At 35.1% G+C, this 21,222-nt stretch overlaps 2 protein-coding genes across 2 annotated transcripts in view; both read left to right on the top strand.

The window, feature by feature from the left end:
- Positions 1-1,848, top strand: part of LOC134663473 (E3 ubiquitin-protein ligase TRIM9) — a 287,295-nt gene extending 285,447 nt beyond the window's left edge. The window contains exon 11 of the mRNA XM_063519847.1: positions 1,839-1,848. The gene's annotated coding sequence lies outside the window, so the exon portion shown is untranslated. The remainder of the gene's footprint in view (positions 1-1,838) is intronic.
- The window catches only part of LOC134663483 (uncharacterized), a 110,724-nt gene that overhangs the window by 3,214 nt on the left and 86,288 nt on the right, over positions 1-21,222 (top strand). The window lies entirely within an intron of this gene.

Here is a 21,222-nt window from a genome sequence, read left to right as displayed (position 1 = left end):
CCCTAGCTCCTATTATATAGGGTTTCTTCGCTTGTATATGTAATGTTTGGGTAGTATATATATTTCTGTCTTCGCTTAACGTAAAAAAATACTAGATTTTGATTAAAATTATTAAGAAAAAAGCCTTTGAATATTGGTAAAATTTTGCCTCATTGCTTGTTTGTGTGAGTGATGCTTATAGTATCGGTGTAATTCTAACATGGCGACTTCATTTGACAAGCAATCATTTTTAATTATTCAAAGGTGTAACAGATGGCACTTTAAAACCGCAACACAGATTACCTGTGTATTTTGTTTTATTTTCACTCAATAGAGGGAGGTATATTTAATGCACAAAGCATGTTACGAGTATACCTACTCATTTAAGAATCTCCTTTCTGATATAATTTCATTCCCAGATTTAATATAACTTAATAATTATTATGATTATTACACAATAAAATACATTTATATATTTATAGAAAGGTCAGTCCAAATCCAAACAATCATTCGCGTTACGGTCGTCCACCGAAAACCCTTGTGAATTCTGCTTTCGTTTCGGTAGAAATATAAATGTTCTATGGAAAAGCCTATATTTATTGTAATAATGATTTTTAAACTAAAATACCTGGCTATATTTTTCTCAAAAATATATAGATATGTGGAGAAACATGTCATCTTCTTGTAAATAAACAAGATTCTATAATATCTTCTGCTTGTGCATAACAATAACATTAGTAGATGATATTTTTAGGGTTCCGTACCCAAAGGGTAAAACGGGACCCTATTACTAAGACTTCGCTGTCCGTCCGTCTGTCCGTCTGTCTGTCACCAGGCTGTATCTCACGAACCGTGATAGCTAGACAGTTGAAATTTTCACAGATGATGTATTTTTGTTGCCGCTATAACAACAAATACTAAAAACAGAATAAAATAAAGATTTAAATGGGGCTCCCATACAACAAACGTGATTTTTGACCAAAGTTAAGCAACGTCGGGAGTGGTCAGTACTTGGATGGGTGACCGTTTTTTTTTTGCTTTTTTTTTGTTTTTTTTTGCATTATGGTACGGAACCCTTCGTGCGCGAGTCCGACTCGCACTTGCCTGGTTTTTTTCAAAAATGCTGCCTTTCACCCGAGTTAAAACACTCTACTTTTCATTTCGCATACGAGGAAAGTAAAATGCATGTGTTTTTTTAAATACATTTTTATTAGGTATTTTTGAGAGTAGGTATTTTCAATTAATAATTTGGCCAAAAGTATCGTTATTTATGGAATGGGGAGTCAAATATCAGAATGGAAATTGTATAACAAATCCATTTATACCCAAATTTCAATTGCTTATTGTAAAAAGAATAATAAAATCGTACTTGGAATTGGAACCTAAACTGCTCTAGTGCAGAAACGTATCATTTCCTGCACACCTTTTACAACAACAATGACCCTCTTTCATATATTCGGTCAAATTGTGCTTTTTGAAAAACTAATTATAGCCAGCCTTTTATGAATGTAGTATGATACCTTTGGGTATGGTGCTTTACGCACACTAGCGTCCCTTCCCCTCCCCCTGACGCAACCCCCCCTTTTTGCATGAAATATGTCCCGGTTCACAGTTTTTTACATTTTTTGAGGAAAGTATACATTTTAGGAAAAAAGTGTCAATGAAAGAAATAATCCTTAATAAATTCTTAATAAAAAAAGGTCATATTCATTTTTTTATATGATGCACCTAATTCATGTATTAGCTTGTCAAAAAAAGTGTTACTTGTCACTTTTTGACATATCAATAAGGATATTTAGACTAAATCCCATAGTAGCAACATCGCCATCAAAAAGGCGTTTTGAACTATGTAACAAGAGAAACATGTATTTTTTTTAATTGGTGTTAACTCTGAAACTAGGCGAATTTCAAAAAGTTTATAGGACATTTTTGTCTCTAAATATGTTCAGGAATACGCTGTCAAAATTATTCGAGTTCCTCGTGTTACACTGTGTATAATAAATGAGTTTCGAATCCTAAGTAAAAACTATGTTATTTCGAATTTTGACAAGCTAATACATGAATTAGGTGCATCATATAAAAAAATGAATATGACCTTTTTTATTAAGAATTTATTAAGGATTATTTCTTTCATTGACACTTTTTTTCCTAAAATATATACTTTCCTCAAAAAATGTAAAAAACTGTGAACCGGGACATATTTCATGCAAAAAGGGGGGGTTGCGTCAGGGGGAGGGGAAGGGACGCTAGTGTGCGTAAAGCACCATACCCTAAGGTATCATACTATATTCATAAAAGGCTGGCTATAATTAGTTTGTCTTCCCTATACATTAGAACACAATTTAACCGAATCATATTTCTTGTTCTTGTCTCTCGATAATTTAATCAATTTGCAACATAAGTAGAAGAATCCTCATATATCCATAAATATCAAAATATAAAAGAACATACATTTTCAGAAGATTTCCCCGCGTGCGACGTTGCCAAATGGTTTAAAGTACAACATGCTCGCAACGTTTGGATGTCAATAAGTCGACAATGAAAAACTATATTTCAAATCAATTCAAACTTGATATTTTTGACAGTAATGGGTTACTTAAATAAGAAGGCATTTTTCGCCCGGGTCTACTATGGTCAAATGGTCTAGTGGCTTTTAGCTATTGAGTATAAGTCTAACAAGTTGAACAGCATGACAGGGTTCAAACCACGAACAAAGACTCATTTCTTTTTGTATTTATTTTATTTCATCTTTTTGGTAATTTTATATGCCTTATTTTAAAAGTTATTTTAAGTAAATGTGTTGTATTTGATTATTTCATGTATATCATTATATGTATATCATTTCAATAAAATTTTGGAAACTTTTATTTTATACCTGGTCAAGCAAAACTTGTCAGTAAAAAAAGGCGCGAAATCCAAATGTTCTATGAACGATGTCCCTTCGCGCCTACATTTTATATATCTTCCCATAATATTATTAAAAAATAATCAAATTACTGAAAATGTTTTACTCACGTAAGTTTAGTTTCGAAGAATAACATACGCTTAAAATAATTCAAAAGAGAATGCAAAAATTATAAAATAAAAAAAAATTGGCATTGTCGGGGTTTGAACCATGTATCTTAGCTACAATCTGATTTTTTTCAAAATAGAGGCTACGGGTGCCACGAGCACATGACAGTTGATGGTCGAAAACATTAGTTGCTTCTGAATGCCTTGTAATTCTTAATCGTTGCTCAAACAAGAATTTATTATTTAATTTCCAATCTTTTTTCAACAATAAACATTTCATCCGCTGCGCCCTCTAGGTTACTTTACTGTAACATTACGAATCTGCTGACATTTGACACTGACTTTAAGGTGACTTTAAGTACGTAAGTGTGCGTGAATGCAAGAAATTGCAATATTTTGCAGTTGGATTCCGATAATAACGAAATGAGACAATGTTGAGTTGAACATGTCTCGATTTGGATGTAGTATTTTTTATAGTTTTCGCACATATCAAACACATCTTATGAAACTTTGTATTTTAGGAGAAATAGTGAAAATCCACAATTCGTGCACAGTGACGCCATCTTTTGGCTGATAATCGGCATCCCATCCCTAGACATCCACCTTAATGTTGACAAAGTAAGTGATACGGAATTATTGATACTCGTAATTTTGATAATATTTTTTAGTACCGTACTTCAATCGGCAAAAATGATATATTCGCTTTCTCAGGGACACGAGGAGGTATCAGAATAAAATTACTATCAAATACTCAGATCTGCTATTCTTTAGAGCAGTGACCAAAATGAAACTTCTCCATTAAAACTCATTTAATATAAGTAAAATAATAAAATTAAAGTTTAGTAAAAAAGAAGTAAAATACTTATAATATAGGTAATATAAATATTTTACTTCTAGACTTCAATTATAATATTGAAAAAAGTTAAAAACATATTCTGATAGAAATGTACTCCGGAACATTCATGGAAATACGTGATTTACGGTAATTTTGGTAAAAAATAGTTCCTTTTGTCCGATCTTTTTGAAATTTTCAGTACATATTATAGTCACTAAATGAAATACAATTCTGTAGAAATAGTTAAAGAAGGAATACTTAGCAATTTTCATACCTATATTATACTCGTACATTTCTCTGTTCTCGTAATTTATGGTAACGGCACATCACTAGTTGTATCGTCTTGCTAATATGCGGTACACTAATTAAATTGGTACCTATACGTATGCAATACAGGTACGTACTTAAATGTACCTTTTGATAGTTTTGATTACAAAAACCGAGATGCAAAGGATTCCCAAAAAGGTGGGGAACGTGATGATAGTCCTATGCAAGATGCAGGTTCTATTATTCATGCATTCATTACACAATTACCTTTGTATAGGCATCGTCAAATAAACATTGCCTTGTTGCGATCTTGGCTTTTAAGGAGTCAATGTAACGTCATATGTAAACGTAACGTTAAAGTGCGTTTGGCTAAAAAAGCCGGAACCGGCAATCCTTTTGTGTTTACGATTGCCTAAATCACGTATCACGCCATAATCGTAATCACGTATGATGCTATAGATAACTAAAGTTCGACCAAGAAAAGTCTACATCGATTTTGATAGCCCACGCAGTGCAAGCGTTATTTATACGTCATAATTTCATAGAAGTTTGACGTTTAAAATAACGTTTGCACTGCGTGGGCTATCAAAATCGCTGCAGGCTTTTCTTGGTCTAACTCTAACATTTAAATTCTATGAGCTGATGCTTGCTATTGTATATGTATTGCACTATGTAATTGGGCTTACGAGTAGATACTCGAATCAAAGAGTTCATGTGAGAAATGGAAATTGTAGTAGGTAGCTCTCGGTTTCAGTCTATGACTTCCTTCGGTCGTGCTTTTAATTTATCGCTACTTGTTTCTCACTTGTTCAAATTAGTAGGTAGGTACATTAGTACCTACTAATTTTCTGCCATGGCACTGGAAGCCTACATCACTTTTTCGTATAATTAATGACATCCCTTTATTGCGCGAGATTACAGCAAATACTTAGCTTTACTTAATTGAATGAGTTTTCGAACTTCAGACATGGTTGCTATGCGTGGTGGCACAGAAATGTGATACACGTGCACTCGTGCGAGCGAAGATAGGCAGCCAAAGGCATGGAATAATGAGAAAAATTCGCATTGTAATTTTTATATTATTATATGAACGTTTGAGATTAAGACCTCCGGTGTATTAATAGCACGGCTCGCCAAAATTGTACAAAAGGAGCCTTGTTTGATAATATATATCAGGTGGAACAGAACGAGGGACTTTTGTGCAAACGGGGAATTGTTTAGGCTACGTATAGGTACTTTATTTTTCACTTATTAATCACGTTAATAATTCTAAAATTCTAACCGTTTGTGAGACAGAGTTTGTAAAACATAAGTGCAAAAATCTGCATGTTTCAACTAGAGATGCCCCGAATAGTGAATTTGGTCGAATACCGAATACCGAATATTCGGCCCCTCTCTCGGCCGGACACCGAATATTCGGCGACCGAATATTCGGCATGACATGCGAACATTATGAGTCACAACTATTATGAAAATTGTTCGTCAACAAAGCACAACGTTTGCTAGATTTATATTTTTATGTTGAACACAATTTTATTAATAAATGGAGTTAGAATCAATCAAATCAGACCCATGATAAAAATAAATATTTTGTAATCAACAAATGCTCAAAAATGTGCCTTCGTATTTAGCTACTTTCCAAGAATACATTTCTTAATTTTACATTTCTTAATACATTGCTTCTTAGGTTAGCTGGAAGAGATCCCTTAACGGGATAAGTTCGCCTTTGTACACATTTATTGTATTCTCTCTGTGTTATGTACTTGTTTTGTGCAATAAAGTGTTTACTACTACTACTACTACTACTACATTTTAAATATTAAATATACCTAGGGTTTGGTAATTTTTTTGTGTAATTTTTCTTTTTAGGTAGGTGCCACAGATATTCGGTATTCGGCCGAATAGTAGGCAACATTCGGCCGAATACCGAATATTCGGCAAAGTGGCCGAATAGGCCGAATACCGAATAGTTGCCGAATATTCGTGGCATCTCTAGTTTCAACCCTAGCACGTAAATCCGAGCATTGAATGTAAAGTTAAAAGTTAATGATTTATGTGTCAATTTAGAACTTTGTAGTGGCAAGGTTGTCACTGATATAAAAATATTACATTTTAATGATTTTGTTTTACTTTTTAATCCAGCTTTACGCTTATAATAACTCGATGTATTCGACATTCGATATCGGATCGGGTAATGTGAAAATGCGCTGAGGATGACAGGTCTACTGAACACGTGCCCTTAATGTACAAACTAATTCAGGCTACGACTAGAATTCTGACCCATCATTAACGTTACTACAGGGCGTCCCACGGCGATGCCACATGGAGGGAAAGTACCTTAAATATCATAGATAGCATATTTTGCTGAAAGAAGACTTCATTTTATTTTTAAAACTTAGTTAAATTGCATTCATACTTTTTTAATTTTCTTTTTTAAAAAATGTATGGAAAAAAATTATTGCGTCATTGGAGGAAAAGTACGTTAATTATTGTAAATGAACATCTTACTGAAAGAAGACATTATTTCGATTTAAAAAAACAAGTTGAATTGCATTTTAAATAATTTCATGGTTAAACCGGGAATCGAACCCGCTACACGAGAAAAAAAAAATACCTTGTACCAAAAAAATAATTCTCACATTGAAGCCTTTCGATCGGTATGACAAAGCTACAAGGTATTTTTTTTTCTCGTGTAGCGGGTTCGATTCCCGGTTTAACCATGAAATTATTTAAAATGCAATTCAACTTGTTTTTTTAAATCGAAATAATGTCTTCTTTCAGTCAGATGTTCATTTACAATAATTAAGGTACTTTTCCTCCAATGACGCGATCATTTTTATCCATACATTTTTTTTCAAAAAAAATTAAAAAAGTATGAATGCAATTTAACTAAGTTTTAAAAATAAAATGAAGTCTTCTTTCAGCAAAATATGCTATCTATGATATTTAAGGTACTTTCCCTCCATGTGGCATCGCCGTGGGACGCCCTGGGTCCTTACATATGAAATTGGCGTTTCATATGGCAGAAATGAAAACGATTTTTTTTTATGAAACTATTTTTTTATTTAGTCAAAGTATGTACCATGGCTATCTATGCACTTTTGCCATCTCGAAGGTAGTTCATTGATTCCTTTACTAAAAAAAGTGTGTGAGCGAGAATCAATAAAATCTTTGAAGGCCGTTTGGACAGCCTCGTGAGAATTGAATTTTTTTCCTTGCATGAAGTTGTCCAAATTCCGAAAAAAATGGTAATCAGTTGGAGCAAGGTCCGGGGAGTACGGTGGGTGTCGAAGACATTCCAGTCGCAGCTCCCTTAGTTTTGCGGCCGTCAAACGTGCCGTATGTGGTCGAGCATTGTCCTGAAGCAGCAGTGGGCTAGATCGATTGACCAGTCTGGGTTGTTTAATGGCTAGCTTTTCCATCATCGTTTGCAATTGTTGACAATACACATCAGCCGTGATTGTTTGCCCAGATCTTAAGAAACTGTAATGGATGACACCGGCACTAGTCCACCAGACACTTACCAGTACCTTTTTCTGAGTCAACTTTCGTTTCGGGCAGAATTTGGCTGGTTCACCTGGGTTCAGCCATTGTGAAGAACGTTTCCGGTTATCGTACAGGATCCATTTTTCATCACAAGTAACGATACGATTCAAAATGCCTTCATTATTGTGCCGGTTGAGAAGTGAAACGCAACACTCGACGCGTGTTTCTTTGTTTGCGTCGCTCAATTCATGCGGTACCCATTTTTCAAGTTTTTTCACTTTTCCAATTTGTTTCAAGTGAATCAAAATGGTTTTATCACTCACACCGAAGCCTGCCGCTAACTCTGACGTGGTTTGCGATGGATCTGCTTCCACAATTGCTTTTAATTCTTCGTTATGTTCTGTAGGTCAAAATTTCCAGAACGGAAACGTTGGAACCAATAACGTACCGTATTTTCTTTTGCAGTAGCTTCCCCATACGCATTGTTAATCCTACGAGCCATTTCTGCAGCACTAGTGCCGAGGTGAAACTCATATTCGTAAATATAGCGATATTTTAAGTTCTCCATATTGTGAACAGAACGATGTGAAAGAAAAACAAATGACGCGATAACAAATAAATTTCGTAATTCGAACACAGAAATACATGGTCTTAAATTTGAAATAAATTTGAATTTGGAATTCCTAGCCGAACGCCACATATTTTGAACCAAAGTTGCCAGTTCGCCAAACGCCAATTTCATATGTAAGGACCTAATAATAGATTCACACAGAGAATTAATTCAACGTAAATGGGCAACTAAGACCAGTTGGTTAGGGATCTAAGCAGGCTAGGCATTCGTTTCAAGGCTGTTTACTCACAATAAATCGGAAGATGGATGTAGTCTGGAAGTAGATTAACAGTAAGTAGGTATTTACCTACCATTACTTATATGTATTATATTGATATTAACTACTTGCAGTGAATCGCACTCCTACGAGCGATCCATATTAGCGAGATAAGTACCTACGTTACGAATACTTATAGTCTGTATCTTTAGGTATTTAAAAAAGAGTAAACATAATCTACCCTCAAATGGCTTCTTAAGCCAGTTGAGGGTAGATGAAAACATTACATGATCAAATAGTGTAGGTTAAAGTCAGGTCGTTCAGTGACAGATCCAGGTGGTTTTGTATTTGGTTGGTTAATCAATAAATGTTATAACTACCCGAAAATGTACAAATTATTTGTTTACTTCATTTAAATACCTAATGATACAGAGTATAGCGATAATTTGGTAAAGTTTGCTTATGTGAGATCTATATTTATTCTCTATCAAGAGTTATCCTCAAAAGTCGCCGTATAATACAAAACGGAAGGAACTGTTAATGGACAAAGTTTGCAACACACAAAAGAAATAAAATTTACAACAGTCATTTGGTTACGAACCTTCCACTTTACTGGACGGTTTATTCCGCTTTACTTGACTTTTAAACTACTTTTAACTAAAACGCCAGTGCCCCACAATCATTAAATTGTCCACTTCTACCTGAGTACATTGTATAATTTGTACTATACTCAGGTATGTTTAGATACTTATTGTCACCACTTTACTTGTTTGCTTTATGTGAAAATGAAAACCCACGTACCCTATCTTTATGTATTTTTAGCAGTAGACGTTGGGCTCCAACTTAGCACTAATGAAAATAAATGTACCACGTTTCTTTCTCGCACTGTAAATATGTAAATTATTTTTCCTGCACTTGCACATGTAGCACGTCTTGCCAGATTACAGCAATATCCAATAAGTCCATGGTGTAATAATAATTATACTTATAGAGTCTCGACCAACACCTAGAGAGACTCTCGCTGGGTGGTTGGATCAAGGGTCAGATGCAGAAGGCGGTAATTTTGGACACGGCGCGTATAGTACGTCGGTTCTTCACTCTGCGGCCCTGACCACCGGCAGCTTGAGCCCTGCCCCGCTGCCGGCGGCACCCTAGGTTAGGTTTTTTATAATGTGTACGTATATGTATTTTTATTGTTTTGTAAGTGTTTTTACTTTTATATTCATATTATAAATAACCTAACTTAAGACGAAAAGTAAATAAAGAGAATACTTATTATACTTCGCCATTTCTTCTTACCCCATGCAATGCCTATGTTATGCTTGATGTAGTAGTAAGTTATCATTTATTAGAGCCACCCACAATGTCACCAATAATTATACTTATCGCGGTCAATGATGACCCCTATGACAGTTCCTGCAAGTCTCTTTTGGTCGGGATTAATTTAAAAAATAATTATTTAAATTTGTTTTACTATAATTTTATTTCTTAAATGTTACATGTTACATGCCTTATGGGATACAGATTTATTACAACACTATTAAGTAAATATAAAACATTAAATTAGCTTAAAAATAATAATACAAACTATCTCTAAACTAAATAAACTTAAAATAAAAGCCTATAAATTAAAAACGTCCCCCAAGTCACTGCCGATGGGCAGTGTGCCCAGAAGGCTGGCCGCATTGCCACGTTGTATGGCAATACTAATGCGTTGAGCAAAATACTGGCCAGCCCTCTGATCCCCTGCGGCATCTATAAGGCGCTCCGCTAAGGCCCTGTATATACGGCGCGCGCTAGGCCCCCACGGCCCATGCCTTATTAAATTGATGTGCTAAACTTCAAAAAAATGTCCAAAAACATTTTACGTGACAGGTTCCTTCATATAAAAATTTACTGTCATATGGATCATCACACGACGCGAGAGGTATAGCTTAGATAACTAATATAATACGCAGCACATTTTCTCATTGGAAAAAAATTGCAAAAACTGATTCTTGGCAAAGTAGTCCGTTTTTGTATTAACTGTATTCTCTTAATTTATTTTTCCTTTATTGTCATATGATGAAAGCAACTTGTAGGTATGTATGTATCTAGCTGGAATATTGGAGTAGGTATCCACTCACCAATCGATTGACTTGACAATGATTCCTAAAATAGATGGCGGTTTCAGACGAGACTGGAAAAGTAGATTGCTGACAATTGTCCATTCATCACTCCAAAAATATGGGCACTGACTTTTAATACGTACTCGTACTATTATGAAGTAACGCATGTTACTAATAATAGTAATAATGTAACATGTACATTAATTTTCACTACATCCGCCGAGTATATTTTAATATCAATTAAGACCTAGTTTATAATTACACACTATATACTGTAGCTATTAGTGTGCCATGTGGCGAAGCACGGTGATACAATATTAATTATATTATACATTTAAGATCTACTGTTGTATCTGCCTATATTTAAAAAATAAATAATTTGGAATTTGTAAAATAAGGCTATCTTAATACTTAAAAAACTAGTGAGAAAGTTGCTATGTACAGATCTTACTTAATAACATTTATTTTCATTATTATTTAAATTCAGTTTACAAAACAACAGTACAATTAAGTAATTTACAACGTTGACAAATTCAAACAACGTAGGTTTCGTCAGGTGGGTACAACCATAAATCTGCAACAGGCGTCGTCATTCCATACAAACAACAAAGCGGGTAGCAACAGGCTTCGTTATTTTCCCTTATGTTAATTATAATAATAAAGTCATTTTAAAGGACCGCCGCGAACAGCATCCGGCCCAAAACTTCCCATCACACTAGCAGCGTTTCCATGCTGTATAGTGTACATAGATAACGAAATAAATATTTAATAACGATCATTTGTAGTTGATTTGTAATCAAATCAAAATCAAATCAAATATCATTTATTATCAGGCAACTAAGGCCCATAGATACATATTACCTTACAAACTAACATACATACAATAATAAAATCTTACAAGCTAAAAAAATATTTCGGCGACACGGCAACTGTAATGTTTTATAATATTGGCTAGCAATCGATATTTAATTAATTTCTCAACTAAGTAGATATTACTTTATGTTTATTTGCTTGATTCATATTTTACGGGTCCTATTAATCGATCCCTAAAATAAATTTACGGTGGTTTAATAAATAATAAAATGCGTTGACGTTGACGCATTATTTACGCAGCAAAATAAACACAATAAAAGGCAATATCACAGTTAAGCGCTGCATTTTGTTACCTTACACGAACGTCATTTTGGTACTGTAAATAGGTAGTCCTCCACGTCGATTTGGATAACGGCGACCTCGGTAATAAAGGATTTTTCCTCTCATCAGCTCTCGTGTGGCTGGCCAGGCCAAACTTACTCTTAAACAGCCTTTTACATTATTAAAAACCATTTAGCTATACAGAGTGGATTTTTTAAATGGGGCACTAACTGCGCACTAAGGACAGCGACCAGATCCCATGCTTCTACGACAAAATGGTCTTGGAAGATCTTGCTAAACTTATGTCGCTGAATTTACATATTTTCCAAAATCTGTAAATATCAATAATCGTTATTAAAAATGTTACGCATGGTCCCCTAAAACCAGTTTGATATAGCAGCACGGGATCTAGTAGTTGCCTTTAGTGCCCTATTTAAAAAAACCCAACCTGTATGTAAACGTACAGTTTTCAAGACGCGAGTCGCGACATTTAAAACTTATACTATACTTTAGCATCTTTTGCTTTCGAATAACATGAATTTTCCCTAACCTTTTTTGTAAAATTTACTGAATGAGATTACCATTTTCACGTTGTATTAGGTGCCGCAGCAGTAAAAAAATTAATAATTGTAAAGTAAAATGCCATGCACTTTTTCATTTTAATTAAATTCACATAACGAGTTGTGACGAGCTATATTGTTATTTATCTATTTAATATTGCTAGACGTAACGTAATAATCACGTAAATCTGAGCAAAAAATCGTAAAGGGGCCCACAGATTACCAGTTCGCCGGACGATATCTAAAAGGCTATTTTATAATACCATTGATTCAAATTCGATTCCCAATTTTCCTTGTATGGAGGGCGGCTGGAGGCCCGGATTACTTGAATATGAACTCTCGAATTACTAATGGATCTCTGACAGCCATATTCGAACAATGAGATACGTCAAATACTAGATATTGAAACGATATGGATTAGATATGTCAGTGTCAAACAAGTGTCAAAATTGACATTTCTTCAAACAAAAACGTCACTTTTGACACTGACATATCTATTCCATATCTTTTCAATATCTAGTATTTGACGTATCTCATTCTTCGAATACGGCTGTTAGCCGCCTTACGAGCGCCAAAATCGCACATCGCATATTAGAACATCTTTTCGTGGTATTTGTGCCTAGATTATACAATCTATATATATATTATACAATCCTGCGTTTTAATAAGAAGTTGTTATAGTTAACTAAGATGTACTCGTAGTAGAAGGTTTAATAGTATTTGACTTATATGTGTTGTGATCACTATGTAAAAATGCAAAACTACCGTACAAGTGATACCTCACGTATTCTGAAAAGGTTTTTAATTTAAATTAATTACAACCCTACTCGTCGTTGTCATCGGCAAAGGTATTTATTGAATAAAACCGTTTCCTAACTAGGATTTATTGCGAGTTAGCGAGCAATAACTGTGCCTGCATCTAAACCGAGCGGCGTGTCTCAAGCGGTCAATTGATTAAACGAAGCAATTAACCAATCAACCGGCAGCGAGCGACGTCGCAAATGAGTGCGGGTTCACGTCTGCCCCGTGCTCGTTAGCTTTGAACCGACGGTCACCGTAACCCAATGCCGGCTACATGCCGCAATCAAGTCCAGTGCATCACAGTTTAATGAACTTAATTACCATTAGGTATAACAGCATCCACTGCCATCTAGTTAGACATGAGATCTAGTAGATATTCGGTTAAATCCTTTATCCAGAAAATCACTGAAATTGAGCTTAGGTAGGTACTAGATTTACCCACCCACATCACGGCCCTGCTCGCAGTTTAGCGAAATCGAAGGAAGCCGCTAAACAGTGTAAAATTGGTAATTCCGACCTTTATTATTCTCTTAGTTTAAGTGCGACACGTCCCCTCAAACATGAAAAAAAAATATTATTCTAGCAGATGATCACAAAGTCGATCGTCAAGGTCGTAGGTATCAAAACCATTTCAAAATCATAACAAATTTTAAAATTAGAATCGACCTCTTTCTTTTGTTTATTTTACACGTGATGAATGTGTATTGTCACTTGTTTTGAGCTTCGATTTCGTATCGCCTCGTAGTTGAAAAACCATAGGTCGCAACATTTATGTCATCGCGCTATAAAAAAACACTTATTTGCGAGTCACAGTGAGCTGCAATATACGACCATCAAATATACACGAGTCAGCTAACTTTATAGGGGCATGAAAGGCCCCAGTGAGGACTGCTGCGAGTTACACGTTTATTCTAAAATTAAAGTGTATATATCGGGGAATGTTCGCAAAGCAGTTGGGAATGACTGCGACATCCGGGCGATCAAAGTAATCGAGAGTGTCTGTGCGTTTTATGTATTCAAAGCAATACTTATTCTTAAATATGCCATTTCAACTGGAGTGAGAACTCGTCCTTGTATTTAATTGAATTCTAGGATACGATTCAAGGATGATAAAAAGTTTTTTGTAACCAGTAGTGGTGTGGTAATGTATAAAGGCCTGGGCACACCGGCTTGCGTGTGCGTGACGTGCACGTGCGCGTGCGATAAAATGTTGGAGCCGCACACGCACACGTCACGCAAGCGGTGTGCCGTTTCTCGTAAGAATCTGTATACTACAACGCTGCACGCACACGTACACGTCACGCTCACGCAGCCGGTGGGCACAGGCCTTAAATATTGTCACTAAATGTGAAGATAGAGCATGTGAGCAAATAGCTTTTCATTACTGTATGCAACAAGTAAATGACTGAGTAGGAATTTATTCCCAAATTAGGTTGTGTTGAGTTTAGGGTGTAAGTTCACTCGTCTATTATTTCATCGACGTTATTTATTACGGATTGTATCAATTCAAGAACATTAAATTTCGTCTCTCTCATAATTGGAATCGAATGTAACGCAATTGAAGATTTAATTAATTGAAAAATTGATGTATAACTATCAGTTTATTTGTAACAACGCCACTTTTTTTTAACTTAGGTACACGTTTTAATGTAACTTATTAACGTAAACTTATCTGCACCTTGCATTTTAAGCTTGGCTGATTGAAAGCTAGAGATTTTTCTTTATTTTTGTGCAAAATAACCAGGATTAACATTAGAGATTTTATTTCACCTCTAGAGGATTTCACCGTCCTATAAATGTGCTAATTACCTTAATTGAAATTTAAATTATTAATAAATGTAACAGAGTTTCTATTTACATTTTGTTTGTTTATAAAATAAAAACAAATTCTAATCTATTTTGTAGGTAATAGGTATCATTGTCTAATAATCTTTGTAACTGAGTAATGACTAATGGCTCTGTAAGCTGAAGAGCCGCGCGATAAAGCTTAAAAAAATGTAATAAAGAAAACTTGCTTTGTTGAATCATTATCACAGCGAACTCGACACTATAGTCTTAAGTGCTGGCTGATTCTACTGGCACTTCAGACTTTTAAGCCAATTTAATTTTCGCCATTTTAAACGTTCTAACTAAACACTTAAAAAGAGTTCGAACTACCGACCCTGCTCACAAAATTTCACGCGACTTGTAGAGGAGAACATCCAGATATACGAAAGCTGAAATGGAGACCTTCGCTAAATCTCGGTCAACTAATGTTCTGCGAATAGTAATCGACTTCCATACATAACCTTTGACCCTCTTTTTAACCAGAATCATTGGCGGTATGACGGGTTGAAGTACCTTGGTTTTCTGTGCGTAAATAATATTTAAGGGTTAAAACAAACAAAATACAGTCAGCCAAAACCATTAGCTTAGCACACCTGCATACATTCCTATTTTCATGATGACGAATACGAACTTTATGAATCCAATTTAAATGTCACTGCATTTCTATCTTGGCACTACTAGGCAGCTTGCATCGATTAGGCCAAAATAGAAAAGGTGGTACACTATAATTATGATGGTTGGGATATTTCGAATATACCTACCTACCTAGACATGGTAGTAGTAGTTAGGTCTTTTATGGCCAGAAGAAGTAACTTGTAAGGGTCAACGTTGAAGCTTAATCCATTGATTACCGGGCACCCTGCCTAAGTATAATTTTATTATCTTGACCGAGTGACTGGCTGACTGACTTATTAATGACGAGCCGAAACTACAAAACTAATAAATTCAAAATTCAAATTCAAATTTAAAACATATTTATTTAATAGCTTGGATGTTACATACGTGAAGTACAGTGATCCCCACACTAGGCTTAGCTTGTGACGTGGGGGTCTAAGCCAAATACAAATTATTATTAAATCTAGTACAATAAAATTAAAACTAAGAATTTTTATTAAGGTCTTAGTAAGTTATAAGTAAGTGAAAGTGTTTATGTGAAGGTATGTGTGTATGTATGTGAGTATGTATGTATTCAAATTGAATGAAACGTTACCTAAGTACTCTACTACTTACCTACTAATACTATAGGTATAAGTACCTATAGGAAACGCTCATAGTTAAGTCAGAATGCCTTTATTGAATACATGTAGTAGTAAGCTACTCTACTTCGTGTATTCAATAAAGGCATTCTGACTTAACTATGAGCGTTTCCTGCGTACAAGTTTCGAATTTCCACATTGACATAGATGTGGATGAGATGAGAACGTTGCATGAAGCGTGTATATTACATTTAGTACATTTACCCTAAATAATGTGCGAAGACTCGGACATGACAACGTTACCATATGGCCGTCCGGCTGTTGTTGGTGTTTAATCCCTTCGGTCCCGCCCCACATGTCCGCAGCCCATTAAACAGAACACCCTAACAAAAATTAATTACTTCACCAAATACTCCATGCTCCGAACTCATTCAATTTATGTTTAAGCTTCTTAACATTGCACATGAATTGTAATGGAATTAAACTTGCTGGCAGCTAGACTGGATCGTGCTCATATGGAAAGAGTTTATTTTAATGTCTATAGAAATAGGTACAATATTGAAACGGTGGTTAGCATGAACTTCTCCGATTGAATTTGTGAATTAAAATTCGTATAAAATAATTGGGGTAATCGGTACTAAATTCCAAAGAGATTTCCATTTACCAGTTTAGGTAAATCGTCTCCGACTAAAGAATAATATGAATACACGTCCTTTTCTTTGCTTAAGAGAAACTATCTTCTCGGTTAATCCTTTGGGAGGAGTAGGTAAACCTCTGCAGCTATGTACCTACGTTAAACGTACGCTACGATTTTTCAGGCAGTATTTATATAATAACCACATTTTATTCGGTTTGTAGAAACTGCAAAAGCTGCCGAGTGCCATTGCCATCTACTGTCTGAAGTTCCACACAGCCAAGGCATTAATGATGTTAGAGTGTTTGTTCTGAAATGTTCTGTTGTGTCGAACACGCCTTATTAAAATTTATGGCTTCAATTAGGCGCAATTATTATTATTTTAAATTCGTGATTAATATTTATGCCGCTCAAATTGCGATTTACCGCAGCTGCCTGCTCCGCGGGGCGCGGGGAGGGACGCGGCTGACGATACAACAACTTCCTAACACTGATCAATTGTCACCTGAATGTCTACATTGTCAACTAAAATTCCGGTGCACAAAAAATGACAAAAAATTGCCAAAAACATAACGATGTGTATGGAACAATATGCTGACTGTCGATGGCACTGGCGTCTATTTGTCCAGTAATGTCCTAATGAGTGTTGAGCACAAAACCCCTCTATTTAATGTTGTTAGAGTGCCTGTTCAGATCTTTTTGAGCACCTCGGCTATGTATTTAATGGCGACTGTTTGGGTACAGTTCAGTACAGCCAAATGTTTAACGCATACGAAACGCTCGACGGGTTAAAGATTATCCAAAGTTATATTTTATTTCAATGATGAATATGATGATAATGCACTGTCCGTTTCCCCGGGACTACCCTTAAACATTTAGGTTTGCTTAAATTTACAACTATAACATCTGGTCAGTTGTTCTTGCAAGTTTCTAAAGCGATCAGAGTTGAAGGGGCGAGTTGCCTTGGGTGCGGGTATTTCACTGTTTCTAGTAGCCACATTGAAGTGAACTTCCAACTCCGATAGAAGGTAGAGCTTATAGGTAGAACTGTACTTATACTAAATTCTGACGTAGACAACTTGATCCACAAATTGAAGGCGTTTATGTAAAGAAGTTTTGGGGAGATGAATTTGTTATGCACCATAGTTCTAATCGTTATTCAGTAAGAAATTTTTACAAAAAATTAAGAATCAGACAGTTTTGTTTATTTTGACAAACAGGCAGCATATACTGTATAGGTGTATATGCTGCCGTCGTCCTGCAATGGACTACTTAATCGAAATTCTTTCAAATGTGGTTCTAATTAATTTAGTGGTCGAGCTTGTAACAAAACTGAATATATTATTACGTTAGATATAACTATCCACGTATTCTAAATCGAGCTTTGTTCGTATTATTGATTAGTACTAATGATCTGTATGGCAAATTACGATAATTTTATTTCGATACGTACGCACAATCCTCAATTATTATTTTTTTGCTACGTTCTAATACAGTAACTTGTGAAATTGGTACTTTTATGTAAGAATGTAGCTGTAAGCTTTTAATTTATTGCGTTAAGTGTGCTAGTCCAGGGCTGCGGTGTACTCGTACAGGAGCCGTGGCCGGTAACCGCGCGGCGCCGCGGCGCGGCGCAGCGATGAGGGCGCGCTGTCGGCTCCTTGATGCGGTCGTGCCAGCGGCCGGCTGCTCCGCCGAGGGAACGAACAAAAATAACATAACGAGTCGAGCTTGTAATAACATTTGTCCTAATATATTACTATTGTGACGTCTCGCAGCGTGCGGGATTTATGTACTACCGTGCGAACCGTCACCTTATTATTTATTTATATTAATGTCGCCTGTCTACACCTAAATTATTTTTCATTAGTCGCCGCCGAGAGATTTCTTCCCTTCCAGCACGTTAACGCCACGAATGAGCAAATTTTGTCTTAAATCTTCGCCCGTTCGGTTCATTAGGTTATTACATTTCATGTTTCATTGTTATTTCGTTTCACTTGTCACAAATATTTTCTTTTATTTCGATGGTAAATGCGTTGCTTGCGAATACATTTTCGTTTTCCATGTTTTCTCATTTTTGACGTATGACATTACATCCTTCTGCGTCGCGGGGTTATTGCCGAGTGTCGTGACGTCATTGTCGAGAATCACAACAATCTCGGAAGACACGCAACTTTGAGTGATGTTTGCCTTTAACGAAATAGCTTCGTAAATATTAGCGTCGAGCTAACTCGGCGTTACAATTATTGCACGTCATTGCAGGCGGCATCAATAGTCGGCGCCGTACTTATACTAACTTGTGACAGCGGCTATTAATACAGTTTCCTGGACTAATGCTTATTCCATCCCAATAAAGGAACAGTTATGTTTCTGGAATACTAACTAGTTATACGTATCTATCTGTTTTCGTTTTGTGATCTGAATGTAAAGAAAATATTAGTCAATTAATTAGTTATAGAGTCCGTCCGTCTGGCCGTCTGACTGACAGAACGAAGTATCATGGGGGTGCCTCTTCAAACGTTATATTGTCATAGAAATTCAATGACGTGTTTGCTATCAACACTTTATCACTGCAAACTCTGTGCAAAGTTAAGTTGGTCTAACTCTAGTAGTAAAAAAAACATAGGGTTCCGAACCCGGAATTTTCTTATTTCTTTCAAAAAAATTCTTGTGGATTGGATACATCGTTATTCGAGGACTTCGTAAGATATAAATTCCAACAAAGTATCGTTATGTTTACCAGCATAAATATGTACCTAAAGGTACACATACATTTATATTTCTAATCGTTTTTTCAGTAGGATTCTAAAAAAGCTACTGATACATAATATATTATGTTTTATATAGTAGCTTAATAGGCATCTATTTAATAAAATCACTGTTACTAGCAACATAAGACGAATTAATCTAAGCCATATTATTATGGTCCTATTTTTTTTACTGATTACCGACTTTTTGGTACACACGTACAAGAATAATTATTTTATATAATCTATTACTTACTTAATAATTACCTACAAATCAACTCCAACCAATTTATAGGTACATTTCAGATCCCATGCAAAACAAGGTTTTAAATCAAATTTTCATCGCATTTGAAATGTCGCGGTGAATTGTGAAATTAGGTTTATTGCGCATATTAATGTTTATTAGCCGTAATGTTCGCGTTTCGTAAAATACGTAATCTGTTTTATGGTAACCCCCAACCTGTTTCTAATTGTGATGGTGGCATGGAACAAAATTAATATTGGAAATTTGGAACAGTATCATCGGGACGTTTATTTTAATTGTAATCTTCACCTGATTGTTAATATTTAATAAATTTTCGTAAGCGTGTTAATAAATCTTTATTTAATCATCATCATTGCCTTTGAGGTCCATACCTGTAATTTTGCTATTTTCAAATCACTGAGCTCGATGTCAAATACTGTGTTAGTAACGATTTCGGTGATTTTAAAAAGCTCTTAAATATTATTTAAATGCCTTATTGCCAAAGATTTCATTAAATTACCTATTCATCATTATAAGATGTCTTGAATCTGACTTATTTATATTAGTATGTTTATGTTCTTTTCAATATTTAAATATCGCAAATCAGTTACTATATATTTAAGAACAAAACTAATTAATCTTTCTTTATACCTATATAACTAGGATAGAGTCAAGTGGAGAGAGCTACACCGACAAGAGTCTAACTCTTAAATTTACGACGACGACGATACCTATTTTGTACCTAATGTACCTACATTTTTAAATCATTGTTTTTGAATTGTGTACAGAATTGTTTTCGAAAATTCAGATCAAATTTCTTATTGATTAGGATATTTATCGAATGCGATTTTTTTTTTCTCACAGCGGGACGCCATCACGCTACTGGAAGACTTTTTCCAATATGTTAACTTAATATCACTTAAATGTCTACTTATCCTTAAAGACGTTGGAAGTAGGTATTTGATGTTCAACGTAGTAGCTCCAATAAGTGAAAATGTTAAGCCATAAAAACAAGTCGCACCTGTGGCGTTTAATTTTGTTAAATGGGTCTTACGCTTACGACATAAATATCTCTGGAGTGTAAATAAAATAACTCATATGTACAATTGCATTTCAGTATTTACTTACAGATTTTGTTGAGAGTCATGGTAACTATACGTGTCAACCTAGATAGATAGTAACGGCTCCAATCATGAAACATTTAAGACAAGGAGTTAGGTAAGTATTTTTGACATTTCACTGATACCTGTAAAATGTCTATACTGTACGTATTAAAAGTCTAATGAGAAAAATAATGATGTTATTTATCACTTTTAAATTTTGTCTCTGTGTCAGAATCATATCAATACATAATCTGTTGTTGCTGGTCGCTATGATAAATATTAAGTAATGCCATGAACATTTTTCTAAATGTTTCTCATAAAATTACATTACGGCTGACACGTTAGCGTTTCGAGAAATGCATTTTACAAATATTTTTTGAATTAAAAAAGTCCCGGTACAATCTCATAATGGTCATAATGTACAAATAAAACGACTGACTCGTGTGGGTTTTCGGCGTGAAA

This window comes from Cydia fagiglandana, chromosome 1, assembly GCF_963556715.1.
Source record: "Cydia fagiglandana chromosome 1, ilCydFagi1.1, whole genome shotgun sequence".
In the NCBI taxonomy this organism is placed as follows: domain Eukaryota; kingdom Metazoa; phylum Arthropoda; class Insecta; order Lepidoptera; family Tortricidae; genus Cydia; species Cydia fagiglandana.
The sequence above is the reverse complement of the archived record's forward strand: the minus strand, read 5'-3'. Positions and strand labels throughout refer to the sequence as shown.